The sequence below is a fragment of the Thermobia domestica genome, chromosome 1 (genome assembly GCF_964235325.1).
Source record: "Thermobia domestica chromosome 1, izTheDome1.hap1.1, whole genome shotgun sequence".
Taxonomy (NCBI): Eukaryota; Metazoa; Arthropoda; class Insecta; order Zygentoma; family Lepismatidae; genus Thermobia; species Thermobia domestica.
The window spans coordinates 91,477,563-91,488,402 of NC_137454.1; positions in this window are offsets into that span (position 1 = coordinate 91,477,563).

The following is a 10,840-nucleotide window of genomic DNA, read 5'->3' on the forward strand; positions in this document are numbered from 1 at the left end:
CTTCACTTGTCATTTTACCAGAAGGCGTTTAGAATACCACTAAATTTGGCGCGAAGAACATGTTCTCCTGAACAAGAGAATTTTAAACTACGGTTTCCTGACAAATGATCAAGAATTTGTTCTCCACCATCCCTGTTTTCGACAGCAACAAACCACAGTGTACTATGAGTCGTTGTGTGCACATACTGGACACAGACGTGAATGTGGGATGACCTTCTTCTAGCTAGTGTGCGGCCTCTTGTCAACTATATCGAAAAACCGGATTCATCAGTATTCCATATATTTGCATTCTCAAAACCCTCCATAATGTTCTTGGTGTCATCATGCAATCCAGCAATAACCGAATCAATATCCTTCTCGTCGTGTGGATATTTTATTGTGGCGTATGGCGTGGCTTCACGACTCACGATATTGTTTGGTTGTTTGAGTCTCGCTATCTATGCGCGACTAGGATTGAACGTGCAGAGACTACTCTTCAGATCATGCTGCTTTGCCCACAATTTCAGGTCATAGTCGTACACAATGTGATTATTACGTCGCGTTGCTGAAAATTGTTGCTGCACATGTTCTGTGATTTCGTGATATATTTCATGTTTTTTTTCAGCAAGTCTTTGTCGCGTTGTACTTCCCATTTAAAATGTTCTCTCCGAGAAACAGTTGGTGAGTTTTGAGATTAACGTCCTGTTCAGCAGCGCGGCTCTATGAGCTATATGAACCTACTGATTAACGTGGAATCCGGACCACATGAGCTCCCACTAGGAATCGAACACGGTTCTCCCATGCCAAAACCGCGTACGTTAACCGTTTAGTCACGGAGGACAGTTTTGGAATCTGCAATATGTTCGATGTGCGAATGTCTGATGCTCACTGATACTTTCCTACGTCAAACCAGTTGTGCAACATATTAACTTTCACCTCTACCGTATAATATCTCCTACTACGTTCATTCCCACAAGGTGCATATTCACTGGTGTACCAGGACGCTGTTGTCTGTGGTTTGAGCGAAGACTCACTTCATGGCAGCGTTCCGTCACCATTATCCGCAGCATCCTCTTTACGCATTTGGATAGGATCAGCTTCGTACTCATCAATGTCGAGAGTCTCATCCACATTCACTTATGTTACATCGTGTTTTTTTTTTTTTTTTTTTTTTTTTAATCTGCAGCATATCTTCAGTTATCTTGTCGTTCGGCTACTGTACGTAATACATTGGTTGGTTTGGTTGAAGGTATATTGTTTCGGAAGTACACTTTGTATCACTAACACCACATTGAGCTGGTTCGTCATTGCAGCTCTACGTGGTGTTTGTAGATGAACCATACTGCTGACACATTCAGTACGCCAATATTGCGCATTTCGACTTGTGTATGCCACAAGCACAGTATCGCTTCTCACTGGCTTGACCCTGTTGTCACGTTCAATGCGTTCCATTTGGGAGTGAAATCAGTAGGCAAAATTCGAGTCATCTCATTGTGTGGTAAACTAGCCCTCTCGTAGGAGACTGCAACAGTTCATTGAACTCATCGATTCAATACAGAACGCTGACTTTGGCTAGTATTGGGACTCTGTTCGGGACTGCCGCCAAACAGTGTAGCAAACCGCGCAAAGGGGAAAAAACGTTCGTAAAGAAATGTAATTTAAAACATATCTGGGCTTTCTCATCCGTTTACACTTTGTTTGAGATATTGTAGTTTACACAAACGTAGGACGAAGTGTCCTTTGTTCACACGAAACAAGCAGAAAATTAAATAAGAAACGCACAAAATATTTTCCAGGAGTGGGAGCTCATGTGTTTTGGATCCCACGTTAATCAGTAGGTCCATGTCTCATATAGACTCGCTGCTGAAAGGGACGTTAAACTCAAAATCCACTCAATTTTCCAGGAGTGGGCTTCAAAACCAGGTAGGTAGTGCATTTGATCACTAATTCAAGATACCTCCTACATTTCGGAACAAACTGCCGACTTGCTGCTCCACAACAGATAGTCCTTTGTAATTCATGTAGTCTCCAAACGAGTGCTCGTATTGCAGGCTGCAACTTCGGTTCGGACTGTCTCAAACGGAATCCCAATATCCTCGAAAAGTATAATGTCGCGTAACATTGCCGTGGAGTCTGGCCTTATTATTCCTGGACTTCGTATGTATGTTTGTTTTTCCCGAATCTTCCACAATTCGTCCCGTTAACACCGTTATACGTATGTTTCTCGCGGTTACATAATTGGTTTTCGTTTTGCATTTTACCTTACATTGATATATCATGCACGTCGCTTGCCATTTCAATAACTTACGTTACATGCAAGATCGCGGCTTTCAAGATGGCCGAAAAGTCAGTGTTACAGCATATCAGGTATTTTGATATCTTCCTCGTGCTAATCGCAGATTCCGTCTTCGGCATAAACGTTTACTATTGCCGCGTGGTGCATTATGTTGCAGAGCATACTTAAAGTGTTTAGGATGGGGCCACCTCCAATTTAGCATGTTACATGTATGAGTTGGAAGTTTGAGTTGGATCTGATCCCGCCTTGTTCTGTACGTTGCTTGCAAGTTAACCCTGTGTTAAAACCGGAAGTGTTTCGAGTTGAACATTTCCGGTTTCAACGTCTCAACGTTTCCGGTTTCAACATCTCCATAGTACAGAAACAATAACACATACGTAGTTGAGACATCATAGCATGACTATCCACAGAACTCTAAGAAGCCACCGAAGTATTATATAATCATGGTGGACCAAATGGTAGAGTCAGTTGCAAAAGCTGTCTTGGACCAGATACAACAAACTCTTGACTTGAATTTGGAAGAAATTTGTAAACTGCAAAAGGAAATTAAAGACAATGAAATAGGCCATTAGAATGAAAAAAATTGTGGAAATTGAGAAGTACCAAATCGCCCTCCAAAGGTTAACTTAATAACCTAGGAATTTTTTGGATCCTGGAAAAGACAGTAAAAATATTGTGAATGTGGCGCTTGTGTCAGGTAAAATTAGAACCGAATGAAATACGCAGAAACATTTCATCGCGCCTAGATCAGAAAGCAAACCCCTTTCGCTTGTTGTAAACATTTCAAGAAATCACGATCAGAAATTTTCACTTAAGAGTTAGGTTGAAAGGAACTGGTGTAACTATTGGAGAAAATCTCCGTTTGGCATGTGCCCAATGTTTTCTGATCTGCAATGCAAAAGTTCAAATACAAACAAGTATATACTTAAGACCGAATATTGCAGTAGTGATAAATGGAGAGAAGAACCACATGTTAACATAGAACGAACCTGCTGAACTATGAACTGTGATTTTACTCTATTGCGGCTTGTGATATTGCAATACTTACAAGTTCGTAATAGATTTACCAATTTGAGTTTAAAAAATAAAATAAAAAAATATATCAAGTATGGATACAAAAATGAAAATACAATATTAGTCCTAGTTTGAAGTGAAGAATGGAAATATGTTAGCTTAGTTACTTATGATATTAGGAGTTATGGTAGTTTGTAGTTTATAACATTGTATCCTTGGTTTCAGAGGGTTTCTCTCGTTTTCTGCTGCATTCTTATTGTACCACTTCCTTTTATATAAGTTAATTTTTAATAATAATCCGCCTCATTTTGGATACCGGCCTTTGCAGTGAGATGTAAAACTAAATTATCATTATATAATTTTTCATTTATACCGGCAATTGAATAAATAATTCCAAATAAGTATCTATAAAACATATATGTTTAAAATATTTTATTACTCTTTAAATTAGAAAACATATGTATTGCTTTTCATTGTTACATTTGTTCATTATGCTAATATTTCTAATTAAATTTAATACCAATGCAACAGACTTCGGCCTTTGGGTTAACTTCAATAATCCTTATACATTTTCGTAACACTATTTCAAATGTTTCACCTAAGTTTATCCGTCTGCACCCCCCCCCACCCGCCAAGTTTCAATACCACATTTTTTTATTTTATTTTTTTAACTGGGCGTTATGGCCACTCCAGATTAATATTCTTTCAAAGCAGCAGTCATGCAACCACAGGGGGCTGGGTGGCATGGCCCTCCTAAACGTTTCGTAGCCCTTCCAGACCTTAACACAAAATGCTAATATTAATACAAAAAGACATAATTTAGCTATTTGTAAGTGAAATTTTAATAACTTGGCCCTTCTTAAGATATTCATGCTCCCCCAAACCTCTATGCCTGGTTGCGGGACTGCAAAGCAGAAAACAATAAAATCATCTAACAAGACTACCTGGTGCCAAATGAAAAATATGTCATTTGTTGTTAAAAGAGGAAGATAAATTGCAAATAGCAAGTAGTAAAGCCAAAAAGAAAATTCCTCTATTATTACACATAATTCCATACGAAGAAATAGGAGTTATGAAACACTTGATTATATCACACAAGTATAAATTTCTCGTTGGACGATATAAAGCTGTATATGTTTTGTTCGTATTCCAATATTTCTCCAACCTATTAATATTAAATGACGTTTAGTATTGCTATCGTGCTCCATTTGAAAACATATAGATACAATTAGTAGAAAAATATATTTCTTTCCTTTTGTGTTATAATCAGTATACATTTTCGTGTTATATAATGCCAATTCTTTCAGGAAATTCCCTTCACTCGAGGTTAAGATTTAAGTGCAGGAGCTCACGTTTTCCATCCCAGGTTAAGCAAAGAAGCAATAGACTTTTAGAAGAGGTACTCTCTGAAGAGGAATATATACTGCTTCAGAGTATAAAAGATATATAGGTATTTATATTTATTTTTCAATTCGTTATATGTAATTGTAACTATGTTGCATGTCCCCCCTATGTTAAGGTCAGATCAGAAAGAACAGAATATGTTTTGAAAGGAACATCTGCACTATTATTAAGGTTTATACTCTAATTACTATCTAAATCTGTGATATCGGAATCTGAAGGAGGGTTGTTTCAAACGAAACTACCGTCAAATCTTTCTGTGTTTACTGTTAACTAAAATTAAATGTGTGTTTATCTTGTGAAACATAACTTTTATTCTTGCATATGTTGTAAAGAAATTATATTCAATACATTTAAACGAGATAAGATGAATGAACTAGAATCTTTGAAATTTTGCTAAATACCACGAAATCGATTTCTGTTGTTGAAGTTAATTCGCATATTTTAGTCATAATGAAATGTATTAGATTCTGCATTAGACGTACAAAAGATGCACAATATACATGAAATTGTAGATTAAATACTCGCTTTTTACAGGAAAGGAATGGGATCATGGAGAACGTTCGAAAGTATATTTGGAAACTCTTTTCCTGTTAAAAGTATGTGGGTGATAAAGTTAGTTCCTTTGGCAACTTTAGAGTTAAAAGTTTCGAAATACCTGAACTTACAACGTTCATATATATTGCATATTTAGATTATATATTGCAGATATTTCGTGCACTAATATAACGAAGATAATAATGTCAAAAAATTTCATTGTTTTCACAAAATTGTGCAGGACAGCATCTTGTCCGTATACATTTTTGCTTGCAACTATGATTCGTCATTAGAATATTGAGTAATTAAAAAACAGATAATACTTTTAAAAGTACATTTTTTCCTTTAGTACACGAAAATTTACCGATCCTACCTTAAAACGATTATATATCGATGCTTAAGTGAAAAACGCCCAAGGTGGGGCTCAAAGCGTGGATGTTTTTTTTTTTTTTTTTTTTTTAACCTTAAGCCGTAGAAACTTATGACCGTTCTGAGGCAGCGTGAGAAATAGGCCAAAAGAATCGTATACAAACTATTGGAATCTTTCATGTAACTTGCTCAAACGAAAGTCAAAAATAAAATCGGCTTCCTCTCTTAATCATGTGTTTCACATTTCTTATGAATTAGTGTTATGAAAACATATGATTAAATGTCTATCATTGGTATTACTTGATTTTGTTCGATTGACAATCCTGTTTACAGAAGCTATTTTAATTTCTTATTGGTTCCAACGGAAGCCTGAGTTTAAATAATAAATGTATTTTTGATATCCTAAAAAGGGAAAAACTACATAATAGTTTTCTACACATCATTTCATATTAGAAATAATATAATAAAATGTGTTTCGTCTGTTTCTTGTTTTTCTAGTTGTTACTTTATATATTTGCCTCTTTCCCATTTACGGAGAAAAATAAACTATAATTGATAGCAAAATTGAATTGTGAAAGTAATAAATTATTAATTAGTATTCCTATTGTGCGCAGTACGCATATGTAAAGCCTCGACACGCCAACCGGCAATACAGGTGCTCATGTATGATAAACTTTATTTTCTATTCAAGAAAATTATGAAATAGAGATAAATAGATATAGTATACAGTTTCGGTATATAAAAATAAGGCTACTGCGGAAAAGAACGCATGTTAATTGTTCACGCCATTTCAAAGTTCGAGCTCTGCTAGCAGGAAACCAGTATTTCGTAAGGCAATCACGCATGGTTATAAATATGTTGTTCTAGGAATATAATTTGATAAGAAATTCGCCCGGTATTTTGTGACGGTGACGGTAACGGTGGAGGGTATTAGTGGTTAAAATAAGAAACAAATTTTTAATAATCTGTCGTTATCCGGAATCTCGGTAGCAGGAGCGCACGCTCCGAAAACAAAGTGTCAAGAAATACTGAACTCAAATAAGAATACCGATATTAATACTACAACACTTTTGGGTTGTAATCGACAACTTACCCTTCAAGCCTTCAATATTAATCTCCACACTGATGTGATTCACGAAATTGTCAGACGTAGCGTGGATGTAGAGAGATGATGCAACCTAGTCTCTGAATTTTCAGAATATACTTCCGTAAACTTGTTATTAAAAACAATATGTATTTATTTGCTATATTTGATTCTATAATACAACATTCTATCACAAAATAGTATTCATATACACACAGATAATGCTCACCACAAATGGACAATATTCTGACGTAAACAGTCGCTTCAATAATGATTTGATAACGTCACTGACTTTAATTATTGATACAGTTCAACATAAACCTGAGATTGACAAGTACTCAAAAGAAAGATGATATATAGAACAATGAAACATACAAAATACTATATACAACAATAATAATAATAATAAACTCAATAAGGTTTCTCTACTATGCTTATATAAGTCTTTTCAGTATAAATGAATGTCCAGACGACAGTAGCAAATTATATTATTTCATATGTCTAGAAAAAAATATGTTTTAGAGAAGCTTGATCTCTTATTTATATTTTTTATTTATTTATTATTTTTAATTATTTCGTTTTTACTGGTGCACTGAACTATTATATTGTACTTGCCACTTTGGTATAATTGTTTCTATCTTCAGTTCTGCCTTTACCCGAACAGATGATTCGCTAGTCTAATACTGCTTTACATACAAAGTGACTAACTAAATGGCACTTGATGGTCGCGACTGGCAAACTTTTATTTAGGTTGAATTCAACGTATTACGATTATTTCAAACATTCTTCACAGTTAAATATTAGTTAGCACAGTTTTCAGAAATAACTGTAATGATATCATAATACTACCTTAGTTGTTAGATATCTCTATAGCTATAAATTGAAGTTATGCTATTATATAGGCCTATATCAAATATAGATTGATTTTGTTCCAAACGCTTTTTATGGACATTTATTCCAAACTTGAGCTTAAGTCTTAAAGAATTCAATACAAAATGATGCGTTCATATTGTGCGCTCACTATATACATAACGTTCGATTTTTTTACTGATACTATAGAGTGTATATACAAGTTATTAACTTCTACTAATACTGCCTGGCGCAAGAAACTTAAATATATTTATAACTTGTATCACGGATATACCGTATCCAATAAAATAGATTAGATTGTAAGTGACGTATTCGAAATGAGTATTATTATATCATTTTAGGTAAATACTAGATCAATATTTCAGATTTACTTCTTATATGCGCATATATTTCTATGGTTATATCAAAAAAATTCTATAACGTTAGGAGTGCACAGCATGCTTTAGTGTGTCGTATACCGTATACTTACATCACTTGTTTTAATCCTTTTCGTTGACGTTAGTACGTGAATTCACGTTAAATTCAATTGATTATATATCTATTTTTTTACTATGACGCATACAAACAAAGTATATAATCCAAGTATTTTCAATACGATGATCTTCAATAGTAATATGCAATATTTACTTGCAGTATCTGGCTTCTTCACGAATACGCCTTAGTTTCACGCAAAATCCGTTTTCTTACCTTGACTGGTAGGTGAAAGTACGTATTTACATTCTATCGTTCCTTCTCATATGCTTCTTACTGCATTATTAAACCACTTAAAAATTATTCTTCATCGCTGCATCTTTCTTTTATTCTTCTCTTTCTGCCTGCCCACTTGCTCTTCCTTTTCACACACAATGCTTCTGCTGGTCATGTGTCATCAATGTTGGCAGTAAAGTTTAGACAGCTAAGCTGGAGTTCAGGAGGTTACTGGGCGGAGCGCTCAGTCACACCGCTCGAAGTGAGCAAAACGCAAAACTCGCGAAAACAACCGGTACACAAATGCTGATGGGGAGGCGTGTCCTGTCACAATTACTTATAATGTTAGTATGTGTATAATCGGCAAAGACATGTATGTAATAAATTTCACTTCATAAGAACAATGAATAAGGACAATAAAACAAAAATAATATTTTTTGTCCATTTTGCAACATTTTGTTTTACTCATTCTAAGTTTCGTATTTATAATTCTTTTCCTATGAAATGTAACACAAATATACATTTCCCGATTATACGCATAGTATCAGTATTAATAATACCCTGCAAATTCATTATCAAATTATATTCTTACAAGTAGATAGTTATAGATATGCGACAATAATTTTGCACATGAGTGTACATTATCTAATAAAAGATAAGAAGAATGATATAAAAGAGAGATTTTACGAAGAAGTAGAATCACTATTTGACCAAGTCCCGAGATATTATACGAAAATTTTATTAAAGGATTTAAATGCAGTGCAGGTAATACAAAAAAAAAAAAAAAAAAAGTCAAAGCTGTTACAGAAAATGAAAGTTTACATACGGGAAGTAATTACTTCGGTGTTGGACTTGTAAATAGTGCTAAATTCGAAACCATTATCATAAAGAGTACAAAATTTCAGGGGCGACTTCTAACCCCCAACCCGTGATCTCAGGGGTGCCTCAGGGGAGTGTACTTGGGCCTCTACTGTTTGTCCTGTATATGGATGATCTCTACACGCACTTATCAGCTCAACCTAGTGGTCTTCTGCTTTTTGCTGACGATTGTAAGTTATACAGAGAAATATCGTGTCTCCATGACACAATTGCTCTACAGGAAGACATAAATTACCTTACAGGCTGGTGTGAAATGTGGCACTTGAAACTCAACAGTAAGAAATGTAACAGTATTACTATTACTTTGAAAAAGTCTCCTATTCCCTCCACATACCATATCAACGATTCCCCTATCACACATTCTGCTAGTCATAACGATCTTGGTGTCATCTTTGATTCAAAACTCACCTTCTCTGACCACATCTCCTCAATACTAAAGAATTCAATGCGCATGTTGGGACTTCTTTATCGATTCACCGAACTACGCACTGTTTCTTCATTAGCAACTTTTTATAAGACTTTAATAGCGCCCAAGATCGAATACTGCTCTCCCATATGGGCCATGGCAGCACCTACACATCTCTCCAGACTTGATTCTGTTCTCAATTTCTTCATTGCTATAGTCCGATTTCGTGTTCCTGCACTTCGAATATTATCTAAGAAGGAGCTCTTGCGACATCTTAATATTCAGACTCCTGAAGTACGCAGAATTATCTCTGACCTGAAATATCTACATAAAATAGTTAATGGAACCTTAAGATCGGAAATATTACTTCAGGAACTATCCTTACGTGTCCCTTCCCGCATCACTCGGAATACCCACCTATTCCATCTTGCCCGTCCTAGGTTGGCTGTTACACAGAGGTCTCTTTTTTATAGAATACCAAACAGTTATAATCAAGTAACAACTGATGTGGACATTTTTTCGAGCTACCCAGTGTTTGAAAGAGCAATTAAACGAGCTTTGACGGAATAGTTTTACTTTTACACTCTTTTTTTTTCTATGTTGTTGTTATTGTTGTCTTGTTTTTTTTTTCTTTCTTTTGTTAGCATGTCCCTGTGTAAAATGGCAAAGTTATGCTGTATCTGGGAAATTGTTCAATAAATAAATAAATAAATAAATAAATATACTCGGGCTCACCAAATGACCAAAATTCCCTATTCAAATTGACCACGTTAAGCTAGATAGAGAAAGACAGTTTAGCATAATGCTTAGTCACTTACATGAACTGTAGCTGTAACTAATCACTACCTGCTCTCAGGGATATTACTGTTAAATATAACGAAAGAATATTTCTTTGGTGAATACACGAAATATGCAACATCAGAAAACGGGAACTTCACTTAAATTGAAGAAGTTACAGGAGATCTATGCAAGAGGCAACTATCAAGTATCAATGTCGATCAGATTTACGATTTTAGAACGTTCGAAATGCACCAGTCTTGAAGATACTTGGGTTGAAATTAGCAATAAAATTAAAATTTCAGAAAAATAATTTGAATACCCAGATATATATACAAGTAACTCATGGTTTGAGCACAATGCAATAAATAACAAGAGAAGAGATAGAGGCATAATTACGTTGGCTACAAAACTACTATGTGAAAATCCAATAACATGATTAGCATATATATAACTTTTACTAGGTAAGGTAGGGTAAAAACGGATCCAAAATTTAACGAAATTCGTACAGCGAAAAAAAAAATATTTTTGATTCTTCATA